Below are 22,125 nucleotides of genomic sequence, written 5' to 3'. Positions count from 1 at the left end.
AAAAGAGGTGGTTCTGGAAGCGTGCTGCCTGGCTACACATCCTGACTTTTTCAACTGCCAGCAATGTGACTTGACTTTGACCGTTCGCCCTGCCCTGCCTCAGTTTCCTATTCTGTAAAAACAATAATGATAAACGATAGCACCTGCTTTGTAGGCCGGCCAGAGCTTTAATGGAACAATTCCTTCAAGGACTAAGAATCACTCTGGGCTATCCTTGCCTGTGCTCTAGGAAGTCAGCCCACCCTCACCTACCCACCACCCCATGGGGGTCTCCTCAGAAGCAGGTGGCTTTCTCTGACTTAGTCATCCCACCACTACAGCCAGGGTAGCACTTCCTGCCTGTTCCTTGTAAACGGGACTCCCAGTGACCGAGGGTGTGGCAGAACCTGAGGCCAAGCCCTCTCTGGGCTCCAAGCAAGCCTGCCTGACACTCAGTATGGAATTCGGACTTGGTGGCATTCTGGTCTCCATTTGTTGGAATCCAGTTGCAGGCCAGTTCTGAGCGCCTGACCTCAGGAAGAACAATGTCCCCTCTGTTACCCCAGCCATTCATGTCTACTTTTGTTTCAACCTAAAATAACATAGCACTAGCGGGTATTTTCTTAACACCACAGACCCTGTGGAAAATGGGGCAGGTTGTGGCTGCTTGGGGTCGTTGGCTGATAACGATGTCATGAAGTATAAGTGAACTCTGCCTGTCCAGGGCCAGGGTGACCCTAGGATTAGGGCCACCCTTATCTCTCAAGACATCTCAGGCTGTCTGGGATTGCATTTCATGACAGAGGCCCCGGGGGCTGAAGTTATGTTGTGTGCCTATGAACAATGTAGGCTACTCCTCAGTGGGGCTGGAGTGGATTACCGTTGATGGCTTGGCCTAAACCAGGGACATCTGAGAACGCTGCAAAAAAAAAAAAAAGGAAAAGGATTCCACAAACCCAAACAAACAGGACTTCAAGCAAAGACTCAGAAAAGAACATTTTCAAATGTCCTGGTGGGTGGAGGGGGGTCCTAGGAAAAGTGCCTTCTTTTCACTAGAAGCCTGCTGGAAGGCCCTAGCCTTCCCTAGCACGGACTCACAGTTCCACCCCTCAGGTGCCAGCAGTCCCAGGCCAAGAAGCACAACTTTAAACAGTTAAGAACTGACTGGTCCAAAGGACCTTAAAAAAAAAAAAAAACCCACACCTGCCACTTTCTTTATTGAAGTTCACAGAAAATAAATACTCAGTTTCTTTCAAGCTGAATTTTCTCTCCAACTGAACTCATAGAAACGAGAGCTGAGGGGAGAAGGGAGCGGGTAACTTTTTCCATGATTTGTGCAGGAAATTTTGCTGCCATGGTGTCTGCAATGTCACCGTCACGTCTGTTTTCCAGAAATCACACGGAACCCCACAAACTGATTGTTGACAAGCAGCCCCGGGTCTAGAAACTTCTAAAAATGTCTCCGAGGGGGAACAAATGGTTTTTAAGCGTCTCTCTAATTACAGGCGAGCTTTCCCCTTCGATTTAGTTCAGCTCAGTCATGAAATGGATTTGAACTTCCTTTCTGATTCATACTTCAAAACCTCAATGTCGATTTTATCAGAAACAGATCTGACACTCGCAGTGCAGAGGGGGTCAGCCCCAGACCCGAGTCTTCATTAAAGCTCTCTGTTTGGTTTGCTTAAGGAGAAATCACAACAGATCAGGTTCGATTTCTTCGGTGTTTGTTAAAAAAAAAAAAAAAAAGTGTGTGTGTGTGTGTGTGTGTGTGTGTGTGTGTGCGCGCGCGCTGACCTCTTCCTTGCCTTATTAGGAGGTGACAAAAGTAACAAACACAACATTTCCCTAAGAGTACCGCAGAGCTTCGGTGGAAACTCACAGCGCTGGGTTCTCACTGATTTCTGGGTCACAGAGCCTGGGCCACTGAGTCATGCGGCTGGCTATCGTGGGGGTTTGATCTCTGCCTTTCAAAAATACTCAAGTGGCCGCAGATGTCCCCGAGAGTGGCTAGAAACTATTAGAGTCTCTTTCCCCCACCCTGGAACCCCTGTCCCCCTTCTCACGAACCTTAACTAAGCCACTTAAAGAGAAAGTTTTGAAGGGGGAGTTGGGAATTCTTTCTAGATCGTCATCAAAACCTGACCACAAATGGTTCCAATTTGCCGCAGTGATTAAATCTATGTGGGTTTAAGGGTTTTCACTCCGGTCATTTGCTACTTTGGAATTTTGCTGCGTGCCTTGCTAAGAAAATGAACTTGTGAGTCACCGTGAAGCCAGCGTGAAGAACGAAGGTTACTAAACAAATTCCAAGCCAAGCTAAAATGGTTACAGGAAGTAAAGCCTAAATATGGACGGGGATAGGGCAAGGGAGATTACAGCAGCTTTGGGCCTGGTGGGCCAGCCTGGAGCCCTGAGCCCCATCTGGGTTGCCTCTCCAGGTTGGCAGCCTGGGGTGAAGGCACCAGTTTGTCAATATGCTAAGCTGGATGTTTACACAGAAGTGACAAGGCTGGTTTTCTATTACAGGGGAGCCCCTACGCTGGAGATTAATAATACCCGCTTGTGGGGAAGCCTTCTAGGAAGTATTTTCTTGGTCCCAGGCTAAGATATGCCAGACTTAGGAGCCAAGGTTCATCTTGTCCCCTGTCTATTCTCTGCAATACATATAGCTTCATGGAATAACATCTTCTCTGGGATTCAGACAGACTAGGATCCAGGTACCAAAAGTTCTTCTCCTCTCCTCTCTCCTCTCCCCTCTCTCCTCTTCCCTCTCCCCTCCCCTCCTCTCTCCCATCCCCTTCCCTCCCCTCCTCTCCTCTCCTCTCTCCTCTCTTCTCTCCCCTCCTCTCCTCTCTTCTCTTCCCCTGTCCACTCTCTCCTGCCTCACCCCCTTCCTCCTCCTCTCCCTCTTCTCTTTCACCGTGGCTAAATTTTCTGGGTCATTCCCTTCCCACTCTTTCCTCCACCAGCATAAAAATAAACGAAGCTCATAGTAAAATGATTCTGAGCAAGCCAGTTCATTTCACAACTCAGGATCCTCCTTTGCTGAGTAGGGATAGGAAGCCATGGGGCTTCATGTGCTGTTTAGCCCTATTAGAAAATACAGCGGACAGAGTAGCCATCATCAAACCAGTAGGGATAGCAAGTTTCCATATGAGTGCTCTAATGGGAATTTTCTTTATCAGATATAGGAAATCTTCCTGAATAGAAACCACACACACCTCTCACACCCAAACCCAATGGAGTCCAAGGGCATTACAAGCACTGGGAATGCTTGTTCTAAACACAGGTTGCCAGCTATGCCCCTCAAATAGATTGAATGGCATTTCCTATTTGCTGGGTATAGGATTGTTTTGTGTGGGCAGAAGAACATGCCTTCATTTTAACAGCTTACTATTCAAGAATATGAGAAATGAGAACACACACCACAGTCTGATCGTGTGTGACTTCATGGGTCAATATAAAGCCAGATGTTTAAGAAAAATGAGTTTGTTTTAAAATTAGCTAAGGAATTCAATGGAAGAAGGAAAAAGCTGGTGTAGTTCCTGCCTTCAAGAAGCTCCCTGTGGAAAAGGTGACCTTCAATAATCTGGCCAAAAAACAGGGCCTGATAGGGACTTTCTTCTCAGGAGAGGGAGCAAAGAAAGGCCATGCCCAGTGACAGCTAAGGAATGCCACAGGTATCCCAGGCCAAGGGAGCCACAGAGCCAAAGGCCTGTGGGGGGAAGAGCCATGGCATCCAGGGAAAGGCCTTTGGGGGTAGATGACACTAGAGAGGAGGGGACACAGCTGTTCCTTGCCAGGCACCTGGTTAGAAAGGAGTACCATTTCAGAGCATCCCTGTAGGGCTTCTGTGTGGAAAACGATGCCAGTCACTTTGCCCTGGCCACACGGATCTCCTTGGTCTTTCCAGGCAGCTGTAGTCCCAGAGCAAGACAGCATCTTCATCACCTCTTTGACCACGGTGGTCCTTCGTCACACTTACACCCAGCTTGAGCATCTCTAGAGTTCCATGTTCTCTGATGTTCAGGTGGCCCACAGGAGGCCCAACAAAACACAGAGAAGAGAAGCAGACCAAACAGCTAGTGCTGGTATGTTCTCTCCATCAACTCCAGACTGAACGACTGGGCAGGGGCCAGGGTCCCTCCTAAACTGTGGCCCTTCATGGTCAGCCCTGCTCCGGGCCCACCCTGCTTAGCTCAGGGTGACCCTGTCCTCCCCATGCTTTGAGGCTCCAAGGTAATAGCAATGCCTGTGGAACTGCCACCAAAGCAGGCACTTTCTTAAAGGCCTCCAAGGCCTCTGGGTCAACGTTTATTGCCTGTGTCATTGGCTAACACGAGACAAGATTCTCTGGAAACCCTCAGTCCCTTCCCAGTCCATGCTCAGCCAAGAAAGAGGTTTCAGTGCCCAGACCCCATGAGGTGTCACCCCCTTGCAGCGTTGCAGACAGTCATGGAAAATCTGTGGGCACACAGACCTGTCCATCAGCCCCACTCTGTTGATACTCTGCCAGCCACTTCCCGGGGTCACATCGCAGTCTGAGAGAGTGGCCCCAGTAGCTCTCTGCATATTTCTTGGAAACACAAGGCACTCTCTTGTGACTGTGACCGCCTCCAGGCCCGAGGGGAAATGAGCTTGAAGACAATTCTGCTTTGCACGTCCTTACCCAATGTCCCTGGAGAGGAACCAAGATGAACTTGCCTTATCTTGAGTTTGGCTTTGCAATCAGCTAGGGTATGGCAAAGTGCCACCGTGGGTGGAGGAATTCAGAACTCCGAGATGTGCACGATCTGGCAGGTGGGCCTGGGCCTCCCTCTCCTATTTTGTATTTGAGGGCTGAGACCCCTGCCGGCTAAGCTCCCCTAGGGGAGAGGGGAAAGTTTCACACGGTCTTGGAAGCATAGACCGTGGGCTGGCAGGACGGAACAATACCAGAGTAGGACCTTCAAGAGGGTGAAGGCTCGGCTGAAGCAGCCAACAACGGACCCAGCCTAGGCGTCTACATAGGGATCCAGAAAACAGAAGACATTATCCATACAAGGTGTATGTTTTGCTGGAACACAGGTGGAAGACAGCTGATATGGGTGACTGTCAATTACTGTGGAGCACGGTCTCCTGAATGAACAAACCATCATGGGTTTAAAGTGGAATCATCACACTACATATATGCCACACACAGGCACTCATACACTACCTCTCTCTCTCTCTCTCTCTCTCTGTCTCTCTCTCTCTCTGTGTCTCTCTCTCTCTCTCTCTCTCTCTCTCTCTGTCTCTCTCTCTCTGTCTCTCTCTCTCTCTCTCACACACACACACACACACACACTAGATACAAAAGAACAACGCTACAAACCTCTTCTGGGAGATCGTCCTTAGCATACTCATACCTTTGCACACTCTGTAAGGACTGGAAATAGGATGGTGGCTGCTGGGGGTGGGGGAGGGGAAGGAGGAGTTACTATCTAATGGGAATAGAGTTTCTGTTTTGCAAGATGCCAATGCTCTGGGGATGGAGGGTGGTGATGGTTGCCCAACCATGCAGATGTACTGTGGAACTACACACTTAAAGATAGCTAAGGATAAAGGAGAGGTTCTTTATTGTTTGAAGCAATACATGAAATGTGAAATCCTTAAAGAAAAAACGTGGCTAAGGAGGAAGATTGCTGAGGTCCAAGAGCTCTGGGCTATACTTAGGAACATAGGGATAATACCATCTGTAAAAAGAAGAGGAGGCAGCGGATGGTGGTGGCGCACGCCTTAAATCACAGTACTCGGGAGGCAGAGGCAGGTGGACCTCTGTAAGTTCGAGGCCAGCCTGGTTCCAGGACAGACAGTGTTGTTACACAGAGAAACCCTGTCTTGAAATAAATCAAAACAACACAAAAAGAAGAGATGAAAAGAGGAGCAAGGAGAGATAGAGAAAAGGAGAAGGAGGAGTGGAGAGGAGGAGGAAGGATGCTGGAGGAAGGAGCAGAATTGCTAAGTGAGAACAACGCCCTTGCCAGGACTACAGAGCTCCCGCGCCGCGCCGTTCCTTCAGCACCAGCACCAAGCCCAGTCATCCCATCACTGTATTTTCCACCTGTGTTCAAGGGAACTGAGCCAACTTCAGCTGCAATACAAGGCAGCTGCAACACAAGGCACCATCCGTGCCTGTGTCTAAAGTGCTACACAAGCCACCAAAGTCACTCTGGTTTAAGACATCTTCATCCACGAAGTGCCTTAGGCTGTCTTGCTCATGCCTCATCCAAGGGTGTAGACAAACTACTGACTATTGTTCCCATTGCCATGTCTTTCTCTTTTTCCTTATTCGAAATAGCATTTAAATATTTTAATAAAATAGCATTTATTCTATTTTGTAATTATATGTGTACAGGGGCAGGGGAGGATATGTGTATATGTCAATGAAAGTTGCCAAGGAGACTGAAAGAGAGTGTCAGATCCCCTGGGGCTGGAGCTGCAGGTCCTTTGTGAGAAGCCTAATGCGGGTGTTGGGAAACGAACTCAGGTCCTCTACAAACGTAGCATGTGCTCATAACTGCCAAACCATCTCTGCAGTCCCTTTACATTATTTATTTATTTAATATATGTAAGTGTCTTACCTGCATGTAGTCTGTGTGTCACCCGTGTGCCCGGTGCCTGGGAAGTCCAGAAGAGGGCATTGGGTCCCCTGGGCCAGAAGCTACAGGTGGTTGTAAGTCATCTTGTAGGTAATGGGGATTGAACCCGGGTCCTCGGGAAGAGCAGCAAGTGCTCCTAGTCATCTCTCCAGTCTCCCACTTTTTTTAACATGGTGCTGGGAGCAGAACCCAGGTTCTTTAACATGATAAGCAAGAACTCTACCATTGACCCATACTCTTGTCCCTTTTGAGACAAGATCCCCCTATGTAGTACATTACTAGTTAGTTTTCTGTCAACTTGACATAAGCTTGGATTTTTTTCTGGGAAGAAGGAACCTCAACTAAGAAAATATCTCTATAAGACTGTCCTGTAGGCAAGTCTCTGGGAGCATTTCCTTGACTCTATGGATGTGGAAGGGTCTGGCCCACTATAAGTGGTGCTACCCTTGAGTAGGTGATCCAAGAAGATAAGAAAGCAGGCTGATGAAGCCAAGAAGAGATCAACAACCTAAACAGACCCATAACAAATGAAGCAATTTAAAGAGTAATAAAAAGCCTTCCAACTCAAAATGTCCAAGCCCAGATGGATTCAAGGCAGACTACTATCAGAATTTCAAAAAACTCTATAACCAATCCATGTATACCTAAAATTACACCTAATACATATATGTAGCTATATACATATACATATATTGTTTAAATGAAAAGTCTGTGTATACACATATTGTTTAAATTAAAATTTCCCATGTGGGCTGACAATGCTCCCCACAAGAACCACAGACTACCTAATAAAAAACCTCGACATCAGGCATGAGAACTCCCCTTCTGAGCTGGTCAAGGTTATCCAAGAGATAGACTACAACTCAAACATAGAGTACTTCTGCTGCCTTTGGTTGCCTCCCAGAGGTTGAAGAAAAGGGCCTATTGCTTCAGACACAGGACCTGAAGAATCCAAGCTCGTTCTGAGATGAAAGCCTTCTCCCTAAGGATTAGCTGTCGTGTGACCAGAAGGCACCGTGTAAGTTTTCAAGGGAGAGAAGCAACTCTATAACATATAATACCTATGAACTAAAGCAAGAACAACCGTGGGACAATACCTCTAAGGGGGCAGTAGTGGCATGAATAGTCTGGTGGTAACCAACAGCTCCCTCGTTGCATGGAAGACCCCAGAGGGAAAGCATAGCTGGTTCTGGAAACCTAGCTACCCAGAGCTAGTGAAAGCATGGATCTTGGAGGAGGACTCACAACTGCTCCTTTCCTAAACTAGAATACTTCCTAGCTACACTCTAAATATTTCTCCTTATACCTACAGATAAGTATAGGTCTCATCCCCTTAGCGAAAACATTCTCTTTGCAACAGACGGAAACCATTACAGGAAACCACAAACAATCAAAATGCTGAGAGCAAGTGACCATGCAGTACCCAGCCCCAAGTGATTGACCTACCACAGAAATTCTGCACATAAGACACATAAGGCTCGGGAAACATCTCAGGAGAGGGGACAGAAAGAGTATAAGAGCCAGAGGACAAGGAAATTAGCTGTGAGATTTTTGTCTCCCAGAAAATCAAAAACTACACCCCCATGAAATCTCATCAACATGGCTGCCTAAACAGGACCTAAACAACACAACCTGTAGAAGACTTGCTTACAAGGAAGGGGGAAAGCTCACGACCCCAACCCTACACAAAGGACTACAGGTAGGTAAGGGGTGCTGAGAGTGGGAGAAACAACTTCCCCAGAAAAAAGTCCTGAATTGGTTTACCCAACACCAAGTGGTTAAACCTGAAACCACATGCAGATAAGTTACATTATGAGGACTGAACAGGTTGTATTTATATATTTTAGGAATTTGAGAGAGAGAGAGCTGGGGCGGGGGTCAAGGAGAACAGTTAGAGGCAGGAAGAAGAAGGGGGAAAACAATGTAACTACGTTTTAATTTCAAAATATAAAAAGTAAATCTAAATAAAACAAAACAGAAAACACACACAAGAAAACAGACTGAGCAAATCATAAGCAGCGTTCTTCCTGGGTCTCTGCTTTGGTTCCTTCCAGGTTCCTGCCTTGAGTTCCTGCTTTAACTTCCCTGCACAAAGGAGTATAAGTTGTAAAGTGAAATAAGTCCTTTCCTTCTCTCCAAGTTGCTTTTCCTCATGGCATTTATCACGTCAGTAGAAAGTGACTAGGACATCGAGGCTAGCCTTGAACTTGCAGCCTTCTGCCTCAGCCTCCCAACTAGCTGGTGTTTAAAGCCCGTATCACAGAGCCAGTTATCATATGCCTTTTCTAAGAAGGTGGTTATAGAGAGTGAGTGTATTAGCATACACTCCCAGCTAACCACGGCTTTCTGATTTTTCATGTTTACCCCCTTTTTTGTAAATCACCCATGTTACCTGTGTACCTACACATTCTGCTCATATTTATTCTTCCTAGATTTCTATTGTCTGGATGTGAAGGTTTTTGTCCCCTTGTTGATGGGCTTTCAAGTGCTTTATGGCCACTGAGCATGTGTAAGAATATACGTGTGGATGTCTGTTTTCACTGCTCTGAGATCCGACAGGTGCTATCAGCAGATCGCGTGGTACGTGTACATTTCAAGTAATTTTTAATTGTAATTCACTTATTTTGAAAGAAAACTTGATGCCACTATTGTAATTGGAGGTAGAGATATACTTAAGTCAAAGCTTCCGGTAACGATACATGTATGAACATTGAGACGACATGACAGCTTTGTGTGTTGCACGTGAATGCTGTGTGCATGAGATCTCAGACGAGGTGATGTTCTCATCGGAGAGATGCCACTGCCCGCCAGAAGTTCTGAGCCACGGGTCAGTTCCAAGAACTCTGCCTGCTGAAAGGGAGATTAGCAGGTCTTGGAGAGGAGCTAAAATCGGGCCAGACCCTCCTTAAGGGAGAAGGAGGCTTCAGCTCAATGGCAGCCTCAGACATGTGCCACCTGTGACCAGGAGACATCTCAGAGAGCACGCGGGAATGTTGGTGGCTGTTCTACTCTCTATTCCTTTGGCTCCCCAAAAAATCACACATGGAGGCTTATTCTCCGTTATGAATGCCTGGCCTTGGCTTGGTTTATTTCTAACCAGTTTTTCTTAACTTAAATTTACCCCATCTATCTTTCATCTCTGGGCTTTTATCTATCTCTATTTCTGTATATCTTTCTTTACTTCTTTCTCCATGGCTGACTCTGTGGCTGAGTGGCTGGCTCCTGATGTTCTCCTCTGCTTGTTCTCTCCTTGCCCCTCTTCTTCCTCGTTTCTCCTTCTATTTACTCTCTGCCTGCCAGCCCCACCTAGCCTTGGACCTGCTTTGCTATTGGCCAGTCATCTTTTTTATTAGACCTTCAGGTGTTTTAAACAGACAAAGAATCACAGCTTCACAGAGTCAAACAAATGCAACATGAACAAAAGTCACACACCTTAAAATAGCATTCTACATCACGGAAAGGACTCAGCCAGACTGGAGAAGTCCTCCTTTGGCTCAGAGCTCCATCCTGGAGAAAGACCTTCTCCTGCAGCACAAGTTAGAACACAGGGCCCACTGTGGGCCAGGCGCTGTGTAAGTAAGTGCCTTGCAGACAACAACTCACTTATCAGCACTAGGTAGAACCCGCTGACAAGCAAGCAAGGGGGCTACACAAGTATGCTTGGTTGTGCCCCACGCAGATGCGGTCTGTGATCCAGCTGAGCGTTGTTCCAAGTTTTGCGCATGGAAGTGAATGGAGCCCTGGCCCCAGGCGGAAGCCAGTCAGTGTTGTGTTCAAGCTGGGACCGGAAAGTTCACCCTCCAACCCACAGCAGATAAAGTCAGGTGTTGTCCCTGCTCATAAACTCAGAACCTACAGCCCTGCCACGCAAGAGAAGGACAACCCTAGACGAATATTGTGGCTTCACTGAGACTCAGGCTCTGGACTGAATGTTTGCCACCCCATCCCCCAATTCCTTCTCTGGCACCGGTCCTAGTGATGTCACTGACAAATGGTTGAGACATGAAAACGAAGCCTCACGTGTGAGACTAAGGACCCCAATGTATTTCCAGAAGACTCCATGAGCACTTACACCCCTTCACTGTGCGATGCCCCAGAGAGAAGATGCCATCAACACTCCTAGACAGGAGTCTCCTAGCACCTGGGCCCTGACCTTCCCAGAGCCAGAACTATGAGAGATGCTTGATCTCCTGGTCATCAGGCTGGATCACTGTGACATTGTTTCCCCACCTGTGGAAGTAGAGCTTCTGTGGTTCCTCCTTGAGAGCTCTTCCTGTTGGCAGGAAGAATCCTCTGGAAGTAGCCGAGGGCCAGGCCTGCAGCAAGGCCCTGACAAGCCATCCCAGTGGATGTCAAATGCTATTGCTCATGTTGCTACCACAGCAACAGTGTAAGACACTGGGACACAGAGCACTTTCGGCAAGGAAACTTAGGACTTAGTCAGTCCAACAGCAAGCAGTGATTTTCCAATAGACACCATGCTGTAAAGATATGGGTACCCAGTAGTAGGAAAGAAAATGACAGGACCAGCCTGGCCCTAACTCTCCACAAAGCTTGCACTTGGCAGGAAACAAAATAACCAGGGAAGCAAAAGAGAAGTAAGGTAATGTCAGTTTCCAGCAAGAGCTATGAAGACGCAAAAGTGGAGTAACACTGGGAAGAAACTGGACTGTGATGCTGTCCAGCAAAGGCCTTCCCGGTGACCCAGGAAGTTTAGACTTAAGTGATATCAAAGAATCTTTGAAAAGATGAGGCAGTTGCCAGAGAGTAGACTACGGGATGACAGAGAGCCTTGTAAGATGGTTTATGACATGAAAGGCCCTGAGCTCATGGATTTGAAGTAGCTGAGCCGGAACTGAGAGGTGGGTGGAGGCCTGATCACACAGAGCCTGGAAGACTCTAGGTAAGTCAGTGCTCCATCCCTGGAGAACAACTATTCTCCTGAAAGGACATAGCTGGATGGAGTTTCAGGGGGAATCTCAGTGCACAGAAGGCAAGCCACAGGGGTGAGAGCAAGGGCAGGAAGTACCCCTGGAGGCTGTCAGAGGAATCCAGGCGAGGGGAGTGTGGTTCAGACTTGGACTGACATGGCACAACGGTGAACAGCGGCTTCATTCAGTGTGGGTGTTGAAGACCAAGAAGACAGACATGTTGACATAGTAGATACAGAGTGTGACTGGTCAGGAGCAGGATGTAACGACCAATCAGAATGAGCTCTCTACTTGATGGGTAGAGAAGAACAGGTGAATCTGGAGAACAGTTGGGCGGAGATGTCTAGTAGACATTCGTGAAGGAAATGGACGTGATAGCCAGAGAGAGTTCCAGATCGGAAGTTCTGGTTGCAGATAAAAATGCCAAGTATTCTTAAGCTGTGGTAGCTGAGAACACCACCAAGAGGGACACATGGTCTGATAACGAGGGCCCCAGGTCTTCAATGCTCCGCAAGACAGCTGAGGAGTACGCACTCTCCACTCCCCTGTTGGAGATTCCCAGAATGCACCTTAATAAAGGTCCCTGAGGAGTCCTGGAGCCAGAAAAACATGCCCATCACGTCTTTCATGTAGGATCTCCCTTGTACATTTGCTCGTGGAAATCTTTTTTCAATATGATATTGATTAACATTCCAGGCGCCGAGCAGATCAAGAAGTCAAGCGGGGTCTTTAGGAATGAGTGGAATTCATGTGCCATTGACCCGGAAGAACATCTGGAGCAGAAGTCAGCCGGCTTCCGCAGTAGCATTCCAGGCAGAGAGAGTGTTTCTAGACTTGTGGCCATAAGGAGGGTTTGTGTCACAACATCTCACCTCTGCCCCCGCAGCATAAGAGTCTCAGACAGTGTGTTACTGGGCACAGCTGTGTTCCAGTAGCACTACAGGCCAGATGTGGTCCATGGTCCATAGGTGTTGATATCACCTCCTGATACCCAGATAAGAAGATCCAAAGGAAGTCAAAGGCAGAAAGAGAAGTGATACCAAGAACATGGGAGAGGTGAGTGCCCAGCACTTGGTGGGAGGCAGGAGCCAGCCAGAGGAGGTAGGCAATCTCCTTAAAGCGTGGGCCACCTCAACAACCTAGGTGTCTTAGTTAGGGTAACTGTTGTGATGCAACATTATGACCAAATCAACTTGAGGAGGAAAAGGACTTATTTGGCTCATACTTCCATATAGCTGCTCATCACTGAAGGAAGTCAGGACAGGAACTCAAACAGGACAGGAATCTGGAGGCAGGAGCTGATGCAGAGGCCATGGAGGGGAGTTGCTTGTTGGCTTGCTCCCCGTGGCTTGCTCAGCCTGCTTTTTTATAGACCCCAGGGCCACCAGGCCAGGGATAGCTCCATCTACAATGGGCTGGGCCTTCCCATATGAACCACTAATTAAGAAAATGCCTCATAGACTTGCCTACAGCCTGATCTTAGGGAGGCATCTTCTCAACTGGGGTTCTCGCCTTTCAGATGACTTCGGCTGTGCCAAGCGGACATAGAAACTGGCCCGTAGACTAGGAGAATGGGGAAGCTTGCTGCTGTGGCTTCTCTGTGAACTGGCCACACAGGGTGCTGCTTTGAATACCTGCTTTCCAACTGATGGAGCTGGAAGAGGCCAGGCCTACCTGGTGGAAATGAGAGACAAGGGGTGGGCCTTTGAAGGTTACAGCCGTTTCTGCTTCCTGCTCCACCAGAGTGTGAGCAGTTGTGTTCGGTCCTCCAGCTTCTCCTGTCACGCTGCTCTCTGCTCAAGTGTGTGAGCAAAGCAACAATACTGCAGACTGAACCCACGAGCCAAACAAATCCTTCCTCCCTTCAGCTGTCTCTGCCAGGCGCTGCGATCAGAACAAGGAGAGCCATGACAGATGCAGCTTCAGAATCCTGTTCTGCAAATGGGGATGCAAAGACCTGCAGGCAAGCAAGTCCCCGGGGGGCCTCAACCCACATTACCTGTGTGTTAGGGAAGGTGACTATGGCTGTAATGAAACATCGTGACCAAAGCAACTTAGGGTGGACAGCGTTTATTTGGTTTACATGTCCACATATCACTGTTTATTAAAGGATGAAGTCAGGGCAGGAACTCAAACAGTGCAGGAACCTGGAGGCAGGAACTGAAGCAGAGGCCATGGAGAGGTGCTGCTTACGGACTTGCTCCTCAGGGCTTGCTCAGGCTGCTTTCTTATAGAACCCGGGACCACCACCCCAAGGATAGCACCACCTGCATTGGGCGGGGCCCTCCTCCCCCAACTTAAGTAAGAAAACGCCTTACAGCCAGATGCTAAGAAGGAATTTTCTATAGCGAGTTTCCCTCCTTTAGATAACTCTATTTTGTGTCAAGTTGACATAAACTAGCTACACAGCCTCACCGTGAGTGAGCTTGCTCTGCCTCACTGGAAAGTCACCTACCCATTTTCTGGGGAGAATGTAAGATAGGCCTGCAGGCTCACTCTACCTCCCAGAGAGGGCTTTATCAAAGTCTCCCCCGCCACTTCTCACCCCCCCCCCAGCTTCAGCCTAGGGCCCAGACTCCTCAAACCCTGTCCCTCTGTCCCCTCCCTCTGTCCCAGTCAGGCGAAAGGAGCACCCGGCCAGGAAACAGCCGATCAGAGAATTAACAAATGCCTGTACCTCTGGTGCCCACGACAGCGAAAGGAGATCCAAGAAGACACTGATATTTATTTATCTCGCGTTTTCTTTCAGATCTAGCGATGTGACAATAACACATGTCACTGTCGGCCCAGGCCCCGCTGGCAGGCAACACCTTGAAAACTATGCCGAGGTTCGGAAAATAAACAGCAGCCACTCTGATTCCGGTGATAAGACGCCAGTGTAAGGCGAGCCTCCTGGGATCCATAATCTAGAATCGTCAAGGGATTGGAATTGTCTGTCTTTTTGATAAAAGATGTCAGCTCCCCTTCTGAGTCTGGAGCAGAAAGAAGCCTTCTGATTCTGACACCCCTTGTGTGTCACCAAGTCTGTCGAAAGAATCACGCTTGCGGTAAACACACTTCCTGTGTCCATCAATGTCCTTAAAGTTTTGTTTTGCTTTTTCTATTAGAAGAAAACTCAGCCAAATCAGAGAATCGAAAACACAGAGTCCAGAGCCCTTGTTCTGCTTGAAGAGGCTGCTCTGTGAAGACTACAGTTTCCGGATTGCTACTTGATTCAAAAGGTTTTCAGAAGCCTCTCCAGGACTGCAGTTATTAAAAGACCTAGGATAATTAGCCTCGAGAAAACCAGTTCTGCCGTTCATGGTCTGCGGTTGTTGGATGGTGTGTTCTGCCTTGAGAAGTGCCGGCGTTTCTTTGTTCTTCCTCAGCTGAAATTCAACAAGGGAAAAAAAAAATAGCCCGATTAGGAATCACCAGCAAACTGCCTCACATAAGAAACCCTGAAGAAATAAATATTTATTGAACAAGCTTATGGGTGAGTGAATATTAAACAGCCGCCAGGAACCGAGGCAAATGATTACATCTGGACGAAAATGCTGAGTGACATCAGAGCCGGCTTACAGTGACATCAGAGCCAGCTGACTCAGGCTGACACTGCCTGGTGTGTTCACAGCCCGCTGACTTCCAGGACTGGTAGGAAGTCATTCATTCACCCAACAAACATACGCGGCACATCCAGTTGGTTCTGGGCTCCCCAGTGTGTGTGGAGGTGGTACAAAGTGGGAAGCCGCAGCCTCTGGTCACCTAAAGCGCCTCTTCAGTGGGAGAGAAGGGGAAGGCAGACAGAATCCAAGGACAAACTACCCCAGACTGAACATTAACAGAAGCCCTGCAGGCCCATGTTTTGAATGATTGCTCCCCAGCTTCTGGCACTGTCATTGGAGGCTGTGAAAACTTCAAGAGGTGAGGCCGAGTCGGAAGAAATCAGCGTGTGGGGGTACATCATCTGTGGTTGCTTCCTGCCTCGGTACCTGCTTCCTGTTTGGTCATGAAGGGAAGAGCCGTCCTCTGCCACGTTTCCCCACCATGATGACAGGCCCTGGCACACAGAGTCGAGCTACCCGGTGCTCCCAAGAGCCACAAAATATCGAATAAAACCCTGGTACTTTGCATGGGAAATTCCCCAAACAGTATATGCTACTTCCATTGCCCTTGGCTGCCTGCCAGGTCTTGAAGGTAAAACCCTATTGCTGTAGACACCACACACTTTGGACACAAGCCTTGGAGGAATCACGCTGGAACTAACATAGAAGACTCCTCCCTGAGGACAAGCTCTCATAGTACCCCCACGCGCCAACCCAGAAAGTCCATCAATAGACCTACCCAGCTATAAGTCTGTGAATCACAATGACCGCCTGGCAAGCTAGCTCCAATGATAGTGGCACTTTTATCCCTGGTTAACCAATAGCTGTCCAACTGGACTTCAGGTCCACTCAATAGAAAGGGACCATGTATGGTACTGTAAACCTAGCCAAATACCATGACGAGAGCAGTCACAGACCCGAGAGGAGAAGCCACTACTTGCTATTTTCCCAAACCGATGTAATTTCCAACTGCTTTCTAAGTGCTGGTCCTTACACCTACAGGAAACTGTAGCTCTCACGCATCATCCGTGAAGCTGCTCTGTGCAGCAGGTGGAGACCATCATAGAGATCCCCAACTGGCCGGAATGCAGGGCAAGAGTTACAGTAGGATACCCAGCTCCATTTGCCGCATCTACAGTGCAACCCCCAGGCTCAGGGAACACTGCGGAAGAGGGGTGGAAAAACTGTAAAAGCCAGAGGACCAGAATTTTAGACAGTGTCTTCTAGACATGACAAGCAAGCTGTACCAGTAAAACCTCAAAAGTATGCTTACCTAGACAAGACTTGCGTGATGACTATGTTAGTTGATATGTCAAAGTGTATGGGGGAAATTTCGCAAGGTTCCACTCCCAATGAAGAGCCACACGCAGCCAATGACTGAACAGAGTGGGAGGAGCCATCTTCTCCAAGGACCGGTTCCCTGATAATCCGAGCCCAAATTGTCAGCCCTAAACAGATGTAAGTATGACAACACTAAATGGATTCAGTGGGACATATATTTATACATAATTATTATGTGTATACGTAATTAAAGAAAAGGTCATGAACTAGAGGAGGAAGAGGTGGGACATGGAAAAAGTTGGTGCTTGGAGAGGGAGGAGTAGAAAATGAAGTAAATACAGTACTCATGTATAAAATTATCAAAAGAATTAAAATTTGAATTAAAAAGGAAGGGGGCAGAGGTGTCAGTGGGTGCTGTAGCTCAGAGGAGGTGTTTGCCCAGCATTTGTGAAGAGTTGAGTTCAGACCTCAGTACTGATGAAAGAAACAAACCAAATCAAAACAAAAACAAAAAGTTTGCCTGGAAGAAGGCAGCCTGCATCCCAGGTCCTGCATTACCCCCGTTGGCCTGCCCGAAGCAAGCTAACGCTGCAGGTTGTGGCTGAATGGGCACTGAAGGGAATTTGCCATCATGGTTGAAGGTAGATAATGATCTTTATTCTTTCTGGACTCCCTTCCGGCAGCTGCTGGACCTCCACTAGCCCAGCATCCATCCATCTTGATAAGAAGCGATTGTATCAATTCAACCAGTGCAGGCGTCCTACGCCATTTATTTATCTTAACAAGTTCATCCGCGCACACATGGCTGATGTGTCACCACCACGCTGTTTTTCTTTCGCTGTCTGTGCTAATTGTATAAATATGCCCAGAGGTTTGATGGAACTCCTAACACAGTCTACCATTAGTGGCCACTCAAGGAGTGTGCTGTGGCTGTTTCAAAACAGGCCATGTTTCTCTTGAGGCTGGCAGTCTCTGACCCCGTGATTACCTGGTCCCATTTGGACTCTAAGATCTTTTGAAGCACACCCAAAATCTAGAGACAGGAGGAAGGATTCTGCAATAGGCTGGTGGTACCCCCCACTTACACTCCAATTCCAGAAAGCACCAAGTCCTATCCCCAACCCCTTCTCTCTTGGGATTATGTTATAGGGCAAATGGTTCAGGGTTCAGTGCTGGCCACCTTGAGGGCTGGATACTTCTGCCAGGCTGTGCTCTGACGGCTGTCAGCCATGATTGATGGCAAGGTGGCAGGCAGGAGGCTGCTGGACGGGGGCCAGTCCCTGGGAACTGATGGTAAATCTGGGCCCCGTATAACAGGTGGTGGAGGAGAGGAGGGTGGGCTGAAACGAACGTGACCAAGCTTTGTTCTAAAAGCCTGAGTATGAGGGATTTCCAGTTTTATCCTGCGGGCCTCCTCTTAAGTGTAACCCCCCTGACTCCTCCACATTCATGTTCACATCTCAACCTGAAAGTTTCATTTTAACAAAAGAGGTGCCTAGTCAAAAGACGGAATGTTTTTTAAAGTTACAAATGTGCGTCCCTGGCTGACCCCACTTTTTATACATTTCATTTCTAGCTCTAGATATCCCCTTTATGTCATGGGTAGATAGATGGATAGATAGATAGATAGATAGATAGATAGATAGATAGATAGATAGATAGATAGATAGAGCAATAAACCACCGTGATTTGAAGCTTTCTCACATGGAACAAAAATAGCCAGTGAAGGACTTTTGACTTGGAGCTGGGATGATGGCCATGGAGAACCAGGGCCCAGGGAGCCAAGGTCTGGGGCAGGAGCCAGAGAGCTCAGACCACCATCTTTGGCTACCCTGACTCACCCCTCACACCACACCCAAACCTACTCAAGTCTCTGATCCACCTGTTGGCACAGCTGTGAAGCATCCTGATGTCACGTTCGTTCCGAATGTGCTTCCAGGGTTTGAGTTACAGGCTGTATTGGGGCCCTGCACGAAGCCCGGAATAGCCATCTCTTAGGCCTTTGTGTTCAGCGGTGGATTTCCATTCCCCAGCGCTGAACACAAGTTCCTAGTCTAGCGCCAGGCTCCTAAGCCACCAGTCTTGTTACTATCTTCCCAAAGTCAGCCAGCGAGTCCTTGGACCCATGCCAGCACCCTCTCAGCTGGCACCCACCCCACAAAGCACTTAGGAGTTTAACTCCATGCATACGGGAGACTGTCCCCGGTATGTGACCTCACAGACCTCAGGCGTGTCCCAAAGGCTTCTTTTCATGAAACCTGCCACTATACCACACTGTGACCCAAACTCTCAAGGGCGTGACCACCCTCCAGTGTGACCCCCCCTCCTCATCTGACCCTAATTCACGATCTCAAGTCTCTCATGGACAAATGTATTTACAGTTAAACTTTTGCCAAGATGGCAGTGTACAACTAGGATTTAACCATTTGGAAAGCAAATTAGGGTCACCCTGGCTGTATAGTGAGTTCAAAGCCTACTTGGGCTACATAACTAGATCCTTTCTCTGAAGGCTCCTCCACCTTAGATGTCTGTATTTGGAAGGGGTGATAGAAAACAATAAGATTTGTAAATGGCAATAATGGCATGAAGCTATCTTTCAAATGAGTGTATTTCAATGCAAACATTAAAGCGACTTCCCTCTGTTAGAAGGCAACTAAAATCCTCCAACACTGTGAGGCAGGCAAAGGAGACCAACGGTGCGCTGCTTGAGAACATAACCCTGAGCCCAAATCCCAGCTTTAGCTGTTATCAGCTGGGACGGTGTAGCTTCGACTCCTCTACACAGGGCTGGTGTCACACACAGACAGCTGTGATGACCATACCTTCAGGAACAATAGTTCCAACAGCTGGATCACATCTTGTTTCCCTGCTGAGAACTTGCCTTCTGCCTCTGGGTGAAGCACGAACCTCTCACTGAGGCTCCCAGGCTGAACTAGCTGACCTGTGCCCCAAAGTCACCTCCCTGTTCCAGGTCTCTATGCTTTTGCTTATGCTGTGCCCTCTGCCAACTCCTTCCTTTATCTCTTGTCCATTGGGAAATCCTGATGTTTACAGGTTTGTCTGAACATCAGTCCCTCGGTAGGTGCTACCACACATGTCTGTAATTTGGCCATTCTGCGGACTGAAAGAGAAAGATCTGGAGTTCAAAGCCAGCCAGGACTGTGTACCAAGACTGTCTCAATACTAGTCAGTTCCTCATAAAAACATCTGTAGTGCTTGGGCATGGCCAGGATGAGGCTTCAGAAACAGCGGGACCTCACCAAAAGGTTTCCACGGAAACATTTTAAGAAGTTAAAACACTTAATAAAGTCTGGGGTTTCCTCCCTTAATTAATTAACAGAAACTCATGCTAATAAGTCAGAAGAGCTTAATTTATATCTTTATTTTGAAAAATTGAAGTAAAATTGTCCCAGAACCCATGTGTCTGATATTTACGTCATCTCGGCTGTCAAGTGTGTGCTTGCTCGGGTGCTGGAAAAGAACAATATGCTCCTGGCTGATAACCCTGTGAGATCACGAGAGCATTCCCGACATGCTCCAGTGAACAGCAGGCTGATGAGAGACACTCCAACGGACTGAGTTCTTCCTTGAGAGGCTCTCGGTGCCTTGGTGGCCATTGTCGGTGCCCAGTGCCAATTTTCGGCTTCTTTGTTTGCCAGCCACTCCACCTTGGCCCGGTGGTGCTTTGAACCCAGCTTTAAGGACCATTCCAAGAGGCTCAGCTTCACCTGTGCCGGCGTGCTAAAGCCCCGCATTTCCACAGAACCAGTGATTTCCACTTACAACTGACTTGAGCTCTGTTTCTGGGTCGTAAGATGTTTACACGTGATGTCCAACAAGCTGAAGATAAAGATCTATGGCCAGCTGGACTCTGGGTACCGCGTGCAGAGAACAGATGACGGGAATCCCTGCCTCTCACAGCTCTGCCCACCAGCAGCACCGTAAATGGACATTGTTATTTTGGCGTGTGCCTGAAGGGAGCCTGCAGCGTTCTGCCTTCCCCTCTCTGCTTCTGTCTCTGCTCCCGTCTTCTTCCCTCCCTGACTCCGTGACCCAAATGGCAGCACACTCTCTTCCTCTTTTCCCATTTCTGTTTCAAACCTTGAGGGTGAAATGAGAGTTCCCATTGCTAACAGCCACAGTGACTATATTCTTAGCGTTACACTAAGTCTTATCAAGAGACATAACACAGGAAACAAGAGTCCGAGACCAAGGAATGCCCCCCATGGGACAGACCCACAACTGTGAACCACCTAGCTGCCAGAGCCCAAGAGAGACATGAAGGAAGATACGGGGTGTGTGACTTCCAGCCTGAATACTGATACTCGCTCCTTTTCTCGTTATTCGGTTCAGAATCCCAGGCACAAGGATGGTGCCATCCACATTCATGGTAGGTGCCCTCTTTTTGGTCAAACCTCTCTATAAATCCCCTCAAAAAACACCTAGAAGTGTGTCTGATAGTTGACACCAGGTCTGTTGGAACTGGCAATAGTCATTGTATAACCCTTAATCATAACTGAGAGTCCATGCCAAGATGAGGGGACCAGGAACCTAAATTGAATCCTACAGGTGATAGCTACCCCAGCAGACGACGGCTGTCCCGACACTGTATGCTGCTTAATTCTTTCTCACTAGGCTATTCTCACTGCCTAATAGAGACTGCTGTCAGAGCGTCTTTGTGGACGAGCCTGGGTTCATGTCCAAGATGGCTAGAGGTAGAATCACTTGACCAATTTCACTTTTAATTTTAGAGTTCTTGCCAGGTTTTCTCAATCTAATTTCTCTTCCCCGGAACAAGAAAGGAGGAGGAGGAGGAGCCTGGGATGAGGGACAAAGCTCAGCAGTGGAGGAATCGCCTGATATGTCTAAGGCCCATTTCAATCCTTCACACCAACGAAAAGATAAATAGAAGGATGTTCCCCACAGTATGCAATATTAAACCATTAAACATCAAAACCAGTTGCATGATGGGGTGTAAACACGTTGTTTTGTTGCATTTCCTTGGTAGTTAATGAATCTGAATTATTATTGTCTTTCATTTGATAGTGCCGTGTGTGTGTGTGTGTGTGTGTGTGTGTGTGTGTGTGTGTGTGTGTTGCTTGAGGCTGAACCTGTCCCCCCATGCCAGAGAATCATGTTCCCACTGAATTCTATTCCCTCCGTGAGTGTTTTCATTGTTTTGTGCTAGTCACTGAGGCCAGGACATCTGAGGCCCAGGTACAGGCCCGACGCTTCTTCAGCTTCCTTTGGATTTGGATCATGCCCTGCTCCTTCCGGTCACTACAAACCTTGGTGATATTGTGATCTTCTTGGTTGTACTTTGATGCACTGTGGTAGAATTCTAATAGGAACACTGGCGGTGGTCCTGGCTTCTTGTCTTCTGGTTCCAACAAAATCCTAGTTTTCTCCAGCATTTCAATCAGGGCAGACTTCCTGAGGAAGAGTCTAGACTGACTGGTAGGAACGGGTAGGACGCTCCTGGGAAGAGAGGGCATTCAAGTTGAGAGGCCATTGACACCACAGTGTGGGCTCCCCTCTTGGCCCCGGCCACCTCTTTCTGGTTACAGAATCTCATTACAGAATGAGCTCTTAGGCTGACGGCCCAACTCATCAGGGCTGGGCTCCCCGGACCCAGTGCACCTCAGAGAACTGGCACCAGCCCCAAGAGAGGGCACAGCTGTGAAAGAAGCTAATGTTACAGGTAATTCTGGCAATTAAGAACCATGTTCA

At 48.0% G+C, this 22,125-nt stretch overlaps 1 long non-coding RNA gene across 1 annotated transcript; it reads right to left on the bottom strand.

Moving 5' to 3' along the window:
• Window positions 1-14,251: 14,251 nt before the first annotated feature.
• LOC142852936 (uncharacterized) lies at window positions 14,252-19,313 on the bottom strand. The gene is made up of 3 exons (XR_012911031.1): window positions 19,218-19,313; window positions 16,388-16,562; window positions 14,252-14,898 (listed from the first exon to the last, which is right to left on the bottom strand). It is a non-coding gene; the product is annotated as an uncharacterized LOC142852936 (long non-coding RNA).
• Between the last annotated feature and the right edge of the window lie 2,812 nt (window positions 19,314-22,125).

Source organism: Microtus pennsylvanicus, chromosome 6, assembly GCF_037038515.1.
Source record: "Microtus pennsylvanicus isolate mMicPen1 chromosome 6, mMicPen1.hap1, whole genome shotgun sequence".
NCBI classification, from domain to species: domain Eukaryota; kingdom Metazoa; phylum Chordata; class Mammalia; order Rodentia; family Cricetidae; genus Microtus; species Microtus pennsylvanicus.
The sequence above is the reverse complement of the archived record's forward strand: the minus strand, read 5'-3'. Positions and strand labels throughout refer to the sequence as shown.